At 37.5% G+C, this 17,028-nt stretch overlaps 1 protein-coding gene across 2 annotated transcripts in view; it reads right to left on the bottom strand.

The window, feature by feature from the left end:
• Positions 1 to 17,028, bottom strand: part of Cirl (Calcium-independent receptor for alpha-latrotoxin) — a 1,849,656-nt gene that overhangs the window by 1,102,781 nt on the left and 729,847 nt on the right. The window lies entirely within an intron of this gene.

Genomic DNA, 17,028 nt, shown 5'->3' with positions numbered 1-17,028 from the left:
GAGCCTGGTTCTTACGGTAGTGGCTAGAAACATTTTTATTTTATAAATGCAATTTGTACTCACTAGGTAGCTAGTTAAAATAAATAAAATAGAAAAAATTAAGTTCGCTCTCGTCACTTCATGTGACGTGGAAATAAGTTTCCTTCGTTTCAAATCAGAAGAATTTATGGGTTCGAAAATCTTCGAATGCATGTAGTCATACACTGTAATGAATTGTACAGAGCAGAACTGTAAATTTGATGTATTTTGCATGTTTATTTATATATGCTATAAAATTACGTGTTTCAACCTACCATAATATTATCATTATGTTGTTCCAGCCAGGAACCACTTTTATAGCAGACCTGACAGTACCTCTGTGCTGGAAGCGGGAGTTTGTTGACATTGAAGTCCGGTCGCTTAGCCACGTGCAAAGACACAAGTCCCCAAGTTCCGAGCTTTGATGATAAGCGATGATACTCTGTATATGATATGAACTTTACTGCAGTGAAACAGTTTTGAAATCGTCTGTCTCTGTAGTTATGCAGTTCGTATTTTTGTTTTTCATTTTCATTCACAGTTTTCTGCCCAAAGCAGGTCTCTTTCACAGCAAACTCGACATTCTCCAATCTTTCCTATTTTCAGCCTTCCTATTTGTCTCTGCATATGATCAATATATCTTAATGTTGGTTGTCATCTCGTATCTTCTACCCCGAACTCTTCTCCCGTTCACCATTCCTTCCAGTGCATCCTTCAGTAGGCAGTTTTTCCTCAGCCAGTGATCCAACCAATTTATTTTTCTCTTCCTGATCAGTTTCAGCATCATTCTTTCTCCACCTACTCTTTCCAACACTGCTTCATTTCTTATTTTGTCTGTCCATTTCACAAGCCCCATTCTTCTCCATATCCATACTTCAAATGCTTCTATTCGCTTCTCTTCACTTCGTCGTAATGTCCATGTTTTTGTCCCTTAAAATGCCACACTCCACACAAAGCATTTCTTTTGTCTCTTCCAGAGTTCGTTTTCCAGAGATATGCAGCACATTCTTCTTTTTCTTTTTTTAATTAAAAGCTTCCTTTGCCGTTCCTGTTATCCTTTTCACTTCCTGGCAGCAGCTCATATTACTGCTTATAGTACACCCTAAGTACTTGAAGCTGTCCACTTGTTCTACTGCCTAACTTAGAATTCACACGTCTACCTTCTTTTTTTTCTTACGATAACCATGTTCTTCTTGTTTGCATTTATCTTCATCTCATACTGCTCACAGCTGTCATTAACTCCAGTAGTATGTCCCATTGCGCCATATTCATAGACATTCTTAGTGCGGGCTTCCGGTGGATGATCAGCGAACTAACGTTTTTCGTGTTTATAAACCAGTGTTAGCGATATGATATGATATGAATCCCGTACAAGTAACCAGTCGATAGCCGGGGCTAGTTTAGCACTCTCGTGGCGCGGGCTAGCGAAATGTCTATGAATAGCACCCTTAGTGTCTTCTGCTAACAACGTTGTGTTATCAGAAATAGTAATGTTATTACTGATAAAATTATTATTAAATTAAAATAAAAACAAGAATGGAAAAAGAGAACTTGGTAGAGAAATACTTCTAAAATTACGCCTGACCTCCCGTCCATGAAAGTGATTTAAAACCACTCCAAATTTACGTAAGCTGCAAGCCTACTGCTCACTTGTCCCACTGCTGTGTACTCTATTCCACTGGAAAAAATTTACAGACTAATCTATATGGGATAGAACAATGGTGAACTATTTAGAAGAGGTTCAGATTGGATTTTTTCATTGTTCGTATTGTTAAACGAGTAGGATCATTAGTAACCATTTTTCATCCCTGCTTTTGTTCACCTGAATTTGCAAATAGAGGCAAAGCCAGATAAGGAAAAGTCTAATATACACCTCTTCCAACAATTTATCATTGTTTTCTTCCTCATTCATTCATAGTGTTCTGCCTAAGGGCAGGTCTTTCACTGCAAACCGAGCATTCCCCAGTCTTTCCTATTTTCTGCCTTCTTCTTAGTCTCCTCATAGGTATGATCCATATATCTCAATGTCGTCTAGTATTTGATATGATATGATATATGATATGATATGATATAATATGATATACGATACGATACGATACGATATATGATATGATATATGATATATGATATGATATATGATATGATATGATATGATATGATATGATATGATATGATATGATATGATATGATATGATATGATATGATATGATATGATATGATATGATATGATACGATACGATACGATATATGATATGATATGATATGATATGACATGATATGATATGATATGATATATGATATGATATGATATATATGATATGATATATGATATATAATTATTCCATCAGCTTACATCGGTCGTGATGGCCGATGGCCCTTCACATTTCTGCATAAAGTGCCATCACTCCCTTAAATACATATTCTCCTTACGCCTTTTTAAGCATCCACATCCGGCTTTCTCATATAAATGACCCTACTTACTTTTCTATCATGTCTTTCACCTCTGTTTCCCTCCCTTCTTTCTCTATTTACTCCTCCCTTTCCACGTTTTCTATCTTATTCTTACTAATCTCATTTAACTAAACAATAACTTCTTTCAATTCCTTATTAATTGTTCCTACATTATTTACATTAAGTTGAACTCTTCCATAGTTGTCAAATTATTTAGTCACTCGAATCGCTAACGTTCACTGACCGCTTATTCCCATTAATCTAATCTGTCTATTTTCAGACGAAGTAGTTTCTAGAGTTTCGTTACATTTCCATTCCCACTTTCTTTATTACATTTGTATCACTGTTTACTTATTGTCACTCCCTGGTTATTACTTGTATCTTATTCTTTTTCACTATTATTCCCTTGCCTTACCGTCTTTTCTGTCAGCATTACTATTTTCACTTTATCACTTTCCTAAGTTCTGTCACTCATGCATTGTATTTGATATCTTCTTCTGCTCTGAACACTTCTCCCGTTCACCATTCCTTCCAGCACATATTTCAGTAGTCAGTTTCTTCTCAGGCCGTAACTCAACCAATTACTTTTTCTCTTCCTAATGAATATCAGCATTAATCTTTCTTCGCCCACTCTTTGCAAAAAAACTTCGTCTTTTATGTTTGCAGTTTTACTTGAGAAAGGTAAATGTGGTAGATTCCCTTTGCTTTCCGCACACCACTCTCTCTTTCGCATCTTGAAAGATTCCAGAGGGCCCTAGCGTGAAGGTGAGGAAAGTGAATTTGACTAATTAGGCCCTTGGGACTTCATGAAATTCACCGCAAGGGTTAAATATCAGTTCTATCAGGGTTTCTGACCCGATCAGAGACCGGAAAATCCCGATCTTTCTCATTTGGAACAATATTACAGTGTCCCCTATTTGTAAGTCGCCCCTATATCGCTGCTGTTCGTTTCTGTTGGCGGGAGGAGAGGTATCGTTTGCCGGTTGATGGAAGATGAAAAGGAAACCACAAATGAGCACATATTTATATATCGAAGTTAATTGAAAGTATAACTAAAGCTTTAAGTGACCAACTCTGCATACTGGAAATGACATTAAAAGAATCCTGCCCTGTCTAGCGGAAAGTTTTATGCCGAGTCCCGAAATGCATAAAGAACTTCATTTATATTTAATGAGATAGGAACGCATTAGAAAACTTCGCAAAGTCAATTTCACCTGAGAACAGTTAGTGGGGCCATATCCTTCAACTTTATAGTCATCCAGGCACAATGCATCCAGCATTTCTTTCCAGCCCCTCGCGAAATTCTTAGGGGCCTAGCGTTAACGATATCAACACAAGTGAGAGGGGATTATCCCTGCAACTTGTAATTATGCTCCAGTCTACACCGCGAGAACATTCATAACGGAACTCAGCGACACAAACGATGGGGACCCGAGAGAAAGAAAATGGCGACGGTCTCATATCGAGTTCTCAGGGGCAGTAAGAAGAAAAGCAGGCCTCCTTTGTAGCTGAATTAGTAGACCGCTGGCTTATGATGACTGCGGACACGGGTTCGAATTTGCGGTGATAGCAGATCTATTTATGGTGGACAAATCCAAGATCCTGAAAGTTTTCTGAGGGTTTTTCCTAGAGATGAACAAAACTAACTGCCGCTCTCGCTCGCTGAGTTCGTTGCATTTGTCTTTCGAGTCTCGTCTCGTAACTATCGTGCGCTTCGAGTCTCTCTCATCATTCTCGAAATAGCATTTGGTCGGCGTGGAAAGATTTCGTAACGTTGAATAACATACATAATTGAAAAGAATAACATTATAAATGTTTAAATGAGACAAAAAGACAAAACAGAACAGTATCTTAGTTATCAAAATGTTCTGGTTCCATTATATGATATTACCTATGGTTACACAAATAGAAAAAAAGCAATTCTCAAATAAATTTGCATTTCTAAGAAACATAAAACATAACGTTAATATTTTTTTAAATTTGAGATTGTACACTTTATCTCAAACATACGAAAAGAAAATTTCTAGTCTTTTAATAAGGGCCTAGTAATTAAATAAAGATTGAGGAACGGATTATTATAAACTGAAAGGTAGATATGATGTTTCAAATAGACTACTAGATTTACATATCGTCGTTGTTCCGGCAATAACTCCTGTGTGACATATTTATCGATTTTCAGATTTTTGCTCTATTAAATAACTTAAATAGTAATACAGCAAATAATAAAATCTCCTATATGCAATTCTATTTCCTTCTTTCGAAAATGTAAGAATTCACAATCTCCTATGAACTACTGCCATAGAAGAATAAATGTGTTTTCTCTTCCTACTGAAAAATTTCATATTTTGCACACAGGAGTTATTGCAGGAACAACGACGATATATAGCATTTGCCAAAGTAGATAAAAGTTCAGTTTGGTATAAACAACTGTGGCGATTCAAGGCTGCATGACGTTCGGGACTTCGGGAGTAATCAACTCTCGATGTCTTGGAACACTCGCAAGCAGTCGTTACGTCAACGACGCGACATATAGGCTACAACATTGTCGTGCGGCTTTTCGTCTTTTCGGGCGCTCTTAGTCTTTCTTTCTCGATCGTCGTTCAAACTCTAGTTCTTTTGCTTTCTTCCATTATTCCACCCATAATTTTCATCTGAATGTTCACAACTATTTCAATAGTATTGCCAGCTGTGTGCAGTGGGATGAAGGTAAATTCTAACAAAACAAAGACAATGGTTATCGGAAGAAAAATAAAGGAGATACGTGTGAGGATTTGAAATGAGGCAGTAAAACAAGTGGACAGGTTGTAATATTTGGTGTGCACTGTAAATAGTAACATAAGCTGCTGCTAGGAAGTCAAAAAGACATCTATGGAAAAGGAAGACTTTCTCTCTTGTCACGGAGAGACCCCAAAGTCTTACACAGCAGCCTGAGACTTATTGTGCTTATTGTGAATTATGCTTGTAGCCCAGCGTTGTCAGAGAGAGACTAACGGAGCGGAGCACTCCACTAGACTCGCTGCGTGCTCCGGTGTTTCCACAGACATAAGCAAGTTCACGCTCCGACTCTAGCTCCACAACCGGTTTTGGAGCTTACAACTCTGACACTACTGTTGTAGCCGAACAGCCGAGCCGTGAACTTAACCCGTGCTACGGTATGGATGATGATATGCGAATTAATGATGGCGAAATGAGTCCGCGGCCAACGCCGATAGTCACTCTGTATTTCCGTTTCAATTTGTTTTAGGGAAAACCTCCAGCAGGTATAGGTTCAAATCCTGGTTGAGACAAGTTATCTGTTTGGGGTTCTTTCAAGACCAGACGTGCTGACCATTACTCCAAACAGTAGACAAGGAAGCTTTTAATAGAAAAGGAGCATCTGCGGAACTTTGAAAAAAAAATTAAGGAATAGTCTAATGAAGTGTATTATGTGTTATGTGGTCTAATGACAGAATGGGAGAATCTTGCTCCGTGGATCGCTCGGGCTTTGATTCGAATCCAATTTGCAAATACTCTCAACGGAGTGTTCTCAGTGCTAGATGAAGGAACCTCTGTGGGGAGATTCACCGGTATTCTGGGAATGGTTATGTGCCATTCGCCACTGGTCGAAGTGCGTCTCTCTTGTGTTTGGTAATTGTCTGTGATATCTGGTGACCTTTACTAACTGACAGTCACTTCTATCGCATTTAACGATATGAAGAAGCCTCTGTGAAATTTTTATTCATTCAGCTCCACTTTCTATGTAGAGTATGCACGCAAGTCTTCATGTTTGAGGACTTGGTAGGAACTGTAGCCATGTATATATTTATCTTTTACTTGAGTTTTATTTTGAGTTCTTCCTTTACGGTAATGAGAGCCAGATAAATACAACGGCGAATTCTAAAACGTATCTTTTCAAAATACATTTTTCGATACTGCCAATTTCATCGACGCTAGGTATTCGTTAATCAGACACTCTTCATTAAATAACCGAAAAGAATAAATAATGATCATACGCTCGATTTCTAGATAACCGATAGACTTCGCCAAGTTTCTTGAAGGGCAATGTGACAGTGGGGGAATTTTTCCTGCAGGAATTAATCCTTCCTTGACAATTTTTCCACGACTGCTTGATTCTAATCGTCGCGTAATTTCACAGACTTTGAGAAGCCTCTCATTTTGGCAACATTGTTAAATAAAACGGAAACAAAGGAGAGATTATAACGGGGAGGAATGGATTAATCTGGGTGTGTGTGAAGTAAAACTTTGTGGGGATGAAGATGAACCTGCATGTTCCATAACCACTGGAACTTTTTGAACATCTGAAGAACATCTGACTGAACTCCGCTCAAAAACTTATCCCCCCCTGCATATTGAAGGGTGTTCAAGAACGGGTATATCTAGGGAATACACAGAGGATTAGAAGAGAAATAAGCCCAAGAAGAGGAGAAGAGGGCTAGGGAAGGAAGAGAAAGGGAAAATTGAGATGTGAGGACTGAGTGGTAAGAAGGGAAATGAATTATACCGATTCTCTCAAGGAAAGTTTTTAGTCTCCAACCAAAGTTTTGCTCCCCCAAACACACACACACCATTTCTTGCTGTAATTTCCGCTAATAGGGTCGTTAGGCTGAGGCTTTGCTGAGCGGAATTGCTTGTTCTTCAGTGCCACCCTAGCGTGCGTGCGTGCGTGCGTGCGTGCGTGCGTACCTGTACGCACTGCCTCGACGCAACCTCAAGTCAACTTCGAAATGTTTCCAAGGTTAATGAAATGTGTAATTTTGTAAATGGAAGGCCGAAGAATACTCGCAGGGTAGGGCAGTCTTCGTGTTATTACGTGTACAAAAATCGTTTCAAAGCATTACACTTCAAACATGGACGCCGCGGTTCTTCATTTTCTTCGCGGTTAAGGCACTAAATTTATGTAGCTGTACTGAGTGACACCGTTTTCAAATATATTCTGGAGCAAAAGACAAACCTCCGCTGATCCAAACCGAACATAATTGAAGATAAGAAACAAAACAATTCGGACAATATCATAGTAATGAAAAGAATCGGAACAACAACGTACAAGTTATACAACGAAACGTAATGCAAGATAAACAACCAAACAAAGCGGGACGAATCAATACTAAAGAATCCAACGGAATAAACATCAAAGAAGAACAATCATAATAAAGACAAAAACTAAAATAAACAAACTAAACGTGACAGAAACACAGTAATGAAATCAAAGGAATAAACATCAAAGAAGTACAAAAATCTAAACATATTCCAGGGAGAAGTACATATACCCAATACCTGTGGAGTAACGGTCAGCGCGTCTGGCTGCGAAACCAGGTGGCCCGGGTTCGAATCCCGGTCGGGGCAAGTTACCTGGTTGAGGTTTTTCCGGGGTTTTCCCTCAACCCAATACGAGCAAATGCTGGGTAACTTTCGGTGCTGGACCCCGGACTCATTTCACCGGCATTATCACCTTCATTTCATTCAGACTCTAAATAACCTAGATGTTGATACAGCGTCGTAAAATAACCCAATTAAAAAAATATATACACCCAATAATATCCAAGAAAAAATATATAAAGTTAGACGAAATAAATAAGCTAAACAATCATGACAAAACCACAGTAAACCACAACATTAAAAACCGAACGTATAAACATGAGAGAAAAACGAAGAATCCAAATATGATCAATGAAAAATATTCTAAACTAAACGTCAAGAAACCACAGTCATGAATCGAAACGTGTAAGTCTTATGAAATGGAACGAATAAACGTCAAATAAGTACATATATCCAATAAAATCCAAGAAAAAATATATAAAGTAAGATGAAATATATAAACTAAACAATCATGACAAAACCACAGTAAACAACAAAACCCACAGTAAACCACAACAATAAAAACCGAACGTAAAAACATGAAAGAAAAACGAAGAATCCAAATATGATCAAGGACAAATATTCTAAACTAAACGTCAAGAAACCACAGTCATGAATCGAAACGTGTAAATCTTATGAAATGAAACGTATAAACGTCAAATAAGTACATATCGTACATACCGTAACTATTAGAATTCACGTGAACATAGAAAATAACCCAGGAATAATAGAAAAAAACAATTATATCAAACGAAGTAAAGGAAACATAACCGAACTAAACTCAAGAAGACCACAAGGGAAAAACAACCTAAATTCATAAAAAGCACTAAGCAAAACGGAACGCTGTAAACGAAAACAATTCAGTAACACCGAAAGAAAACAAATTAAATCAAAACAATGAAAACAAATCAAATTAAACGTACCAAAACAAATTGAACAAGTGACACTTCTTATTACCACATTCAAACAATCGATATCAAAGTAAAAACAAAAAAAAAATTGACTTAGCCGAGCAAAGAAACTTATGGAACCAAAACAGTTAATCTTAAGTAAGAGAAACGAATAAACTAAACAAAAACAATGAATCTAGAGAAGCCGAGACAACGAAACAAGGGAAACCAAGACCACCGAAAATAAGAAACGAAAAAAAATGAATCTAGAGAAGCCGAGACAACGAAAGAAGGGAAACTAAGACCACCGAAAATAAGAACCGAAAACAATGAATCTAGAGAAGCCGAGACAACGAAAGAAGGGAAACTAAGACCATCGAAAATAAGAAACGAAAACAATGAATCTAGAGAAGCCGAGACAACGAAAGAAGGGAAACTAAGACCACCGAAAATAAGAAACGAAAACAATGAATCTAGAGAAGCCGAGACAACGAAAGAAGGGAAACTAAGACCACCGAAAATAAGAACCGAAAACAATGAATCTAGAGAAGCCGAGACAACGAAAGAAGGGAAACTAAGACCACCGAAAATAAGAAACGAAAACAATGAATCTAGAGAAGCCGAGACAACGAAAGAAGGGAAACTAAGACCACCGAAAACAAGAAACGAAAACAATGAATCTAGAGAAGCCGAGACAACGAAAGAAGGGAAACTAAGACCACCGAAAACAAGAAACGAAAACAATGAATCTAGAGAAGCCGAGACAACGAAAGAAGGGAAACTAAGACCACCGAAAATAAGAAACGAAAACAATGAATCTAGAGAAGCCGAGACAACGAAAGAAGGGAAACTAAGACCACCGACAATAAGAACCGAAAACAATGAATCTAGAGAAGCCGAGACAACGAAAGAAGGGAAACTAAGACCACCGAAAATAAGAAACGAAAACAATGAATCTAGAGAAGCCGAGACAGCGAAAGAAGGGAAACCAAGACCACCAAAAATAAGAAACGAAAACAATGAATCTAGAGAAGCCGAGACAACGAAAGAAGGGAAACTAAGACCACCGAAAACAAGAAACGAAAACAACCAATAAAATATACCCAAGCAACCAAATTTAAACCAAAGCAACCAATGAAGGTAAACCAAAACTGTTAATGAAATAAATCAAAGCATAAACCGAAATAGACAAGGAGCCAGAAGAATGAAACAAAAGAAATCAAAACAATAAGAAAATTAGATAACCAATCGAATGGCACCAACAGAACAAACGAAACGGAACGAAATAAACTGAACATCGAAACAAAATTCACCAATCAAACCATAGAAAAACCATACAACGAAACCAGAGTAGGTACTTGAAAGGAACCATAAACACTGTAGTTCATTAATGTGCAAAAAATTATATTTTTAGCACAATCCGAATGTAGGCCTACTAATCAAACTTGCGAGAACTTAACCCTTTGAAGCACAAAATAATTTTTTTATGTTTTTCATATCATGGATCATACCAGAGCTTCACTCAATTTACTTCAACTTTTTAACTTTGCATACAATTTCAAAATACAGATGGCATCTCTATGTATACTCAGAAGGCTGTTCCTTGGTGGAATATCTGTGCCATAAAGTTTATAAATAAAGAAAACGGTGGTTCTTCTGGATAACCACTATGCCGCAAAGGTTTAATGGTACAAATAAATAATAGAATAAAAATACTACTAGTAGTAGTAGTAGTAGTAGTAGTAGTAGTAGTAGTAGTAGTAATAATAATAATAATAATAATAATAATAACTGAATAAACGCATAAGTAAATAATTTGTAAAATAAATATTTGACAATTGATCAACAAAATAACTATTTGAAATGAAAGTCACGTCAGAAATTCACCACGTTGATTACAGTATTAAGTAAACGATGATAAGTATCGAATGAGCAGCAATCAAAATAGAAGGTAGTAATAATTGGAATATTTCTGTTAGAGCTGACACCAATAGAAGCAATAATGAGAATTTTAATATGCCAACAAAAATAATTCTTTGCCATAGACATTAACTAAAAGGGTATTTTGGAACGGAGTATGGCTGTTATTAAATTTGGCGTTCTGGTCGACTACGGTTATTAAAGGCAGGCGCCGATAAAGTGAACTTCATTAAGATGATGTGATGATTGAATACCCGTAATTAAGAGCAGGCGAACTGGATGCATTTGACAAGGAGCACTCTAACAAAAACAAAGCCTCAGGAACAGTTCATGGCAAGGGAGCATTCCAGTATAATTCCCCAAGAAACAAGTCCGTAGCCTTCTAAGTTTTGACGAGCAACACTTTCGTCAACAATTCTAAATTGAATTTTGACTTTGTTCCCAATTGCTAGCATGTAGAAGTACAAGGCATGTCAAATCACAACAAGCAAATACACAAAATAGGAAAAGGGAGAATCAAATTAGCGCCGGGCGTAGCTAAGTCGGCTAAGGAGCTCGCCTGTCGATCCGGATTTGCGCTCGGGCGCGGTTTCGATTCCCGCTTGGGCTGATTACCTGGTTGGGTTTTCGCCAACCGTAAGGCAAATGTCATGTAATCTACGGCGAATCTTCGGCCTCATCTCGCCAAATATCATCTCACTATCACCAATCCCATTGATGCTAAATAACTTCGTAGTTGATGCAGCGTCGCTAAGTAACAAGTAAAAAAAGAACCAATTTATCATAATTATTGCTATCACCGTCCTTCCTGTCACTGAAGTCTATCTTGTCATCGTCTTTCTTGTTATTGTCATTATGGTAATTTAACCTCCCGTTAACCTGTGGAAGTATTTGGCCTGTAATAGGATACTTTCATATTTTTAGTAGTAGTAGTCATAGTGATAGTAGGATATGTGAATCGACTGACAGGCAGTAGCAGTAGTAGTAGAATTAGCAGCAGTGGCAGGAGTGGAAGTATTAGTATAAGTAGGAGGAGTAGTTGTATTGGTATCAGAATAGTATTAGTGGAAATAAAAATATTAGTAGTAGTAGTAGCAGTAGTGGTCGTAGTAGTAGTAGTAGTAATAGTAGTAGTATTAGTGGTAGTGGTAGTGGTAGTAGTGTTAGTGATAGTAGTGGTAGTAGCAGTAGAAGTATTAGTGGTAGTGGTAATAGTATTAGTGGTCGTAGTAGTAGTAGTAGTAATAGTAGTAGTATTAGTGGTAGTGGTAGTGGTAGTAGTGTTAGTGATAGTAGTGGTAGTAGCAGTAGAAGTATTAGTGGTAGTGGTAATAGTATTAGTGGTAGTGCTAGTAGTAGTAGTGGTAGTGCTAATAGTAGTAGTGGTAGTGCTAGTAGTAGTAGTGTTAGTGATAGTAGTAGTAGTGGTAGTAGTGTTAGTGATAGAAGTAGTGGTAGTAGTGTTAGTGATAGGTGGTAGTAGTGTTAATAATAATAATAATAATAATAATGATTTATTTTAGCTGGCAGAGTTAAGGCCGTAAGGCCTTCTCTTCCACTCAACCAGCAAAAAGTGTATATACATATGCATGAACTTACAAAGAATCCAACAATTTGATTTAGATGAGAGTTACATGTATACAAAAGTTATTTACAAATTAAACAACAAAATACTATGAACTATTAATTAAACACTGAAATAAACTGTGTAGCAGAATTAAACTAAAAGCAGAATTAAACTAAAAGCAGAATTGAACTAGTGATAGTAGTAGTAGTGGTAGTATGAGCAGTAGTAGTATTAGTGGTAGTGGTAATAGTAGTAGTGGTAGTGCTAGTAGTAGTAGTGTTAGTGATAGTAGTAGTAGTGGTAGTAGTGTTAGTGATAGTAGTAGTGGTAGTAGTGTTAGTGATAGTAGTAGTGGTAGTAGTAGCAGTAGTAGTATTAGTGGTAGTGGTAATAGTAGTAGTAGTAGTGGTAGTGCTAGTAGTAGCAGTAGTGTTAGTGGCAGTGGTAATGGTAGTAGTAGTAGTAGTAGTGGTGGTAGTGATAGTAGTAGTAGTAGTAGTGGTAGTAGTAGTAGCAGTAGTAGTAGTAGTGGTAGTGTTAGTGGTAGTAGTAGTAGTAGTGGTAGTGCTAGTAGTAGTGTTAGTGATAGTAGTAGTAGTGGTAGTAGTGTTAGTGACAGTAGTAGTAGTGGTAGTAGTAGCAGTAGTAGTATTAGTGGTAGTGGTAATAGTAGTAGTAGTAGTGGTGGTAGTGATAGTAGTAGTGATAGTAGTAGTAGTAGTAGTAGTGGTGGTAGTGATAGTAGTAGTGATAGTAGTAGTAGTAGTAGTAGTAGTAGTGGAAGTAGTATTAGTAGTAGTAGGACCATAAATGTGTATCGATTGGAAAACTGTGCCGCACAAAGTCATTTGAGACAAGATTTAGAATACACAGTATTCTCCCAAATTAAAAAAAGAAGCATTGGATTACAGAAAAATTATTGTATTTCGTGTAGAATTTTCTTGGTTGAACTGGCAGGTTAGTACTAATTAGAAACAAAATCTGACACATTTTTCCGGGAGAAATCTTTTGTAGAGACAGAAAGGGACCAGGGTAAACTTTAACCATGGATACAGAAAGTGATTTTCGTAGGTGTCTTCCTCTGTAGTTCATGTAGTAGAATTTCCAGCTACAAATTCTCAGAAGTTAAGTGGCGATACCTCTCTCGAACTGAAACACTGTGTATGCATTTTGTCTTGTTTATTAAGTATGGAGTGGAACTTGCTATATTGGTTACCAGATTAGTCCCTTCCCAGTTTCGCGAGTTCAAAACAGGCAGGCAGCGCGACGATGGGTTTTAGAGGACAATAACACTCTTTCTGGTACCAAGGAGGGACCCGGAGGCTTACACTGCAGCATGAAGCATATTGTGCTTACCAATCCTATTCTGTTAATGATTGAGTAGCTGAACGTCCGCGCTCTTACACAAGTAGAACACGCTGCACCGTGAACTGAACCTGGGATATGGTATGGATGATGATGGTATATGAATTAATGATGACGAAATGATTCCGAGGTCCAATGCCGAAAGTTACACAGCAATTCTTTTTCAATTGGTTGAGAGAAAATCCCGGAAAAACAAGGTATTTTGTCCAGCCAGGATTTGAACCGGGAATCGCTCCTTTACGGTCAGGCGCGCTAACCGTTACTCCACAGCGGTGGACTATTAACGTCCTTACATCCATCTAGGAGGAAATAAAGCTATTTGGTCCATGTCGTAGATTTAGATGACAATAAAGATCTTTGTCCCTAATGGATGTTTCAAGGAAAAATTTGTCGGTCGTTATTCACCCATGTTTAACTTGGATGATTAACTTCATTTGAACAAAGCGTTAAATGAACATTACTAATTGTAATATTGTAGTAAAAATAATAATACTCCCTAACCGCAAATTTTCTCTATTAGTGATTATCCTCTTATGTTTCAAAGCTTTGCAATGCAGACCTGGGTGCTATTAACTCAATCGAGTCACTGAATATTTCCCCTTAACTTCCCACTCCACTTTTCTTCCCTGTGACGAGTAGCCAGGAAGATAAGCATTGCTCAGTGACGGATTGTATATGGCAGGCATAATAGCTTTGCCTGAAATCTATTAGTGATACACAGTGCCTATTGTGCGTTTGTTTATAAGGTAATGTAAGTGAAAAGGACACGGGCGGGTGTTTCTGAGTTCTGTCTCACTTCCCCGTTGTGCCCGGAGCTGTTAAAATGAGAACAGAAACTGGCAACGGTCCAAAAGATTGAAAATTAATGATCCGATTTTATCGATATTTAATACAGTATTCGAAAATTGAGTTCTTGCTAACCGAAACACTTTCTCTATACAGCGTATGATGGAAAGGTAAGAATGGAAGCAGTGGTTAAAAGCTTCCAAGCAGACTGCTAGCTGAAATTAAAGCCTTGGTCGTCACATCTGTTCCGAGTGCCAAGCAAACACATATCCGGCGATTAAGCTGTTCTTATAGTCCTGCCAGCTCCCTTGAGGTTTTTAGCAATTGTCGATATTTGTGCGAAGTATCCCAGTGTTCCAATAAAGCCAAGAGGCACAACAAGAGCCCACGAGGGGCGCACATGACTAATCTAACAGCACTACAAACAGTAAGGCACATCTGATTCACCTAGATAATCTTAGTCACCTTGTTAGCGCTTGTTCATGGGGAGGGGGTTAAGGGCTGCTCCCCCTCAATCATAACCCCCCCCCCACTCAAGACCCTGTTATAATGTAATCCTCAGTACCGTGTGACGTGGGAACACTGGCTATCGACCCAAGCAATGGGGGATTAGACGAATAGGTCAGGAAGGGAATTCCATTTCCCAGATTGGAGGCCTTATCCATCTTGTTATATACATTCGCCTTTTCACACTCTATGGCTTCGATAGCTTCAATTTTGGCGACAACAAAAAATAGTTGAGAGCAAACTAGTGCAAATTGAGTATTAATTTTGATATCTCTTGTCATACATTACCTTTCGTCTCGTTTCCCTTATCTATAGTCTAACCACGAAGTAAATACTAGATCACTTATATGTGGCACGCTAAGTAGGCCTATACCTCTTCATAGAACATCTTGTTATTCATCATCTTTTACAGTATCCACCTCGAGACAATGGAATTCCTTGTCACAAAGTATTAGGGGCTGTAAGACAATAAACGCTTTTAAATACAGCTTAAAAGATAACCATCTTAGTATTTCACTCCAATCATACTGACTTAAACTATCACTGACTACATTGTTACTTCTTCCTTTAGACATGCATCCTGATAACGCTGTATTTTCAAAATTGTCTCATAATCTCTCTCTATTATCTATCATTATTTGAAATATATTAACATTCTATGTATGTTAACTTAATCCTGCTACACAGTTCGTATTTCATTGTTTAATTAATAGTTCATAGTATTTTGCTGTTTAGTTCGTAAATAACTCTTGTATACATGTAATTCTTATCTAAATCAAATTGTTGAATTCTTTGTAAGTTCATAAATATGTATGTATACTTTTTGCTGGTTGAGTGGAAGAGAAGTCCTTACGGCCTTAACTCTGCCAGCTAAAATAAATTATTATTATTATTATTATTATTATTATTATTATTATTATTATTATTATTATTATATTATGTCTAGTACCTTAGCCCATCTGGGTGGTATAAGGCATCATACCTTGAACTATGGAGCGTTCGAAATTAGAAAATACCAATAAAATTGGCACATAGGCGTCATTTTAGCGGACATACTCTCTCTCTTTGTAATTAAATGCAATAAGTTCTTTCCATATTTTATAAAGTAGCCTATATAATATAAAGGAAGAAAATCTAAACTTAAGAATTTAGTTATAATAACAACTTTCTATTAAATGAAAACTAAATAGTAAATTACCTAGTTTACTAGTTCCGGTTTCGTGTCAGCCATCTTGAGAACTAGTGAGGTCCTTGTTTCTTCCTCTTTTTTAAGTAGGTTATTTAACGACGCTGTATCAACTACTAGGTTATTTAGCGTCGATGAGATTGGTGATAGCGAGATGGTATTTGGCGAGATGAGGCCGAGGATTCGCCATAGATTACCTGGCATTCACCTTACGGTTGGGAAAAACCTTGGAAAAAACCCAACCAGGTAATCAGCCCAAGCCGGGATCGAACTCGCGCTCGAGCGCAACTTCAGACCGCAGGCAAACTCCTTAACCGACTGAGCCACGCCAGTGGCCTTTTTCCTGTTTCTTCAGTTGTTTTGCTGGGGGATGCTTTTGTGTTCGATAGTTTTGAGTCAAATAATGTGTGTGTTCTGAAATTTAGTTTGTGCTTTGGGCATGTGTTGTGGGTGTGTTTCTGTGTATGTATTTCTTACTGTTCTAGGATATTTAATTTCTGGCCTTCGTTTCAATGCGTAGAATTTCCGTGCCTGTTTCTTTGTTGCTGTAGTTGTGGTTGGTGGTTGGTGTTTGTGGTGTGTTCTATGTATGTGGAGGTATTGTGTGATTTGGTTATGGGTGTGATGTGTTCTTTGTATCGTGTTTGAAATGATCCCCAAATCTGTCAGATGTAGAAGTTGTTACAACTATTGCATTTAATTTGTATTCTCTTATTTAGGTTGTATTTGTTTGATTGTCTTGCTGTGTGTTGAGATGTTTCTGTAGACTGTTTTGTGTTCTGTAAGAAATTTTGTAATTTAGTTTCCTAAATGAAGATGCAATTTTCTGTCTGTTTTTGTTTTCATATGTTAGTATGCTGCTTTTTTGTGTTTGCGCTGTTTCTTTGTTCCTTGTACTTTTATTTTGTCGTTTTTATTATGATGTCTTTTATGTTGGGTGTAGCTATTTTCTTGTGCTATATATTTGATGGTGTGCATTTTTC

Source organism: Periplaneta americana, chromosome 10, assembly GCF_040183065.1.
Source record: "Periplaneta americana isolate PAMFEO1 chromosome 10, P.americana_PAMFEO1_priV1, whole genome shotgun sequence".
Lineage (NCBI taxonomy): Eukaryota > Metazoa > Arthropoda > Insecta > Blattodea > Blattidae > Periplaneta > Periplaneta americana.
Note: the sequence above shows the minus strand (reverse complement) of the source record. Positions and strands in the feature narration are given on the sequence as shown.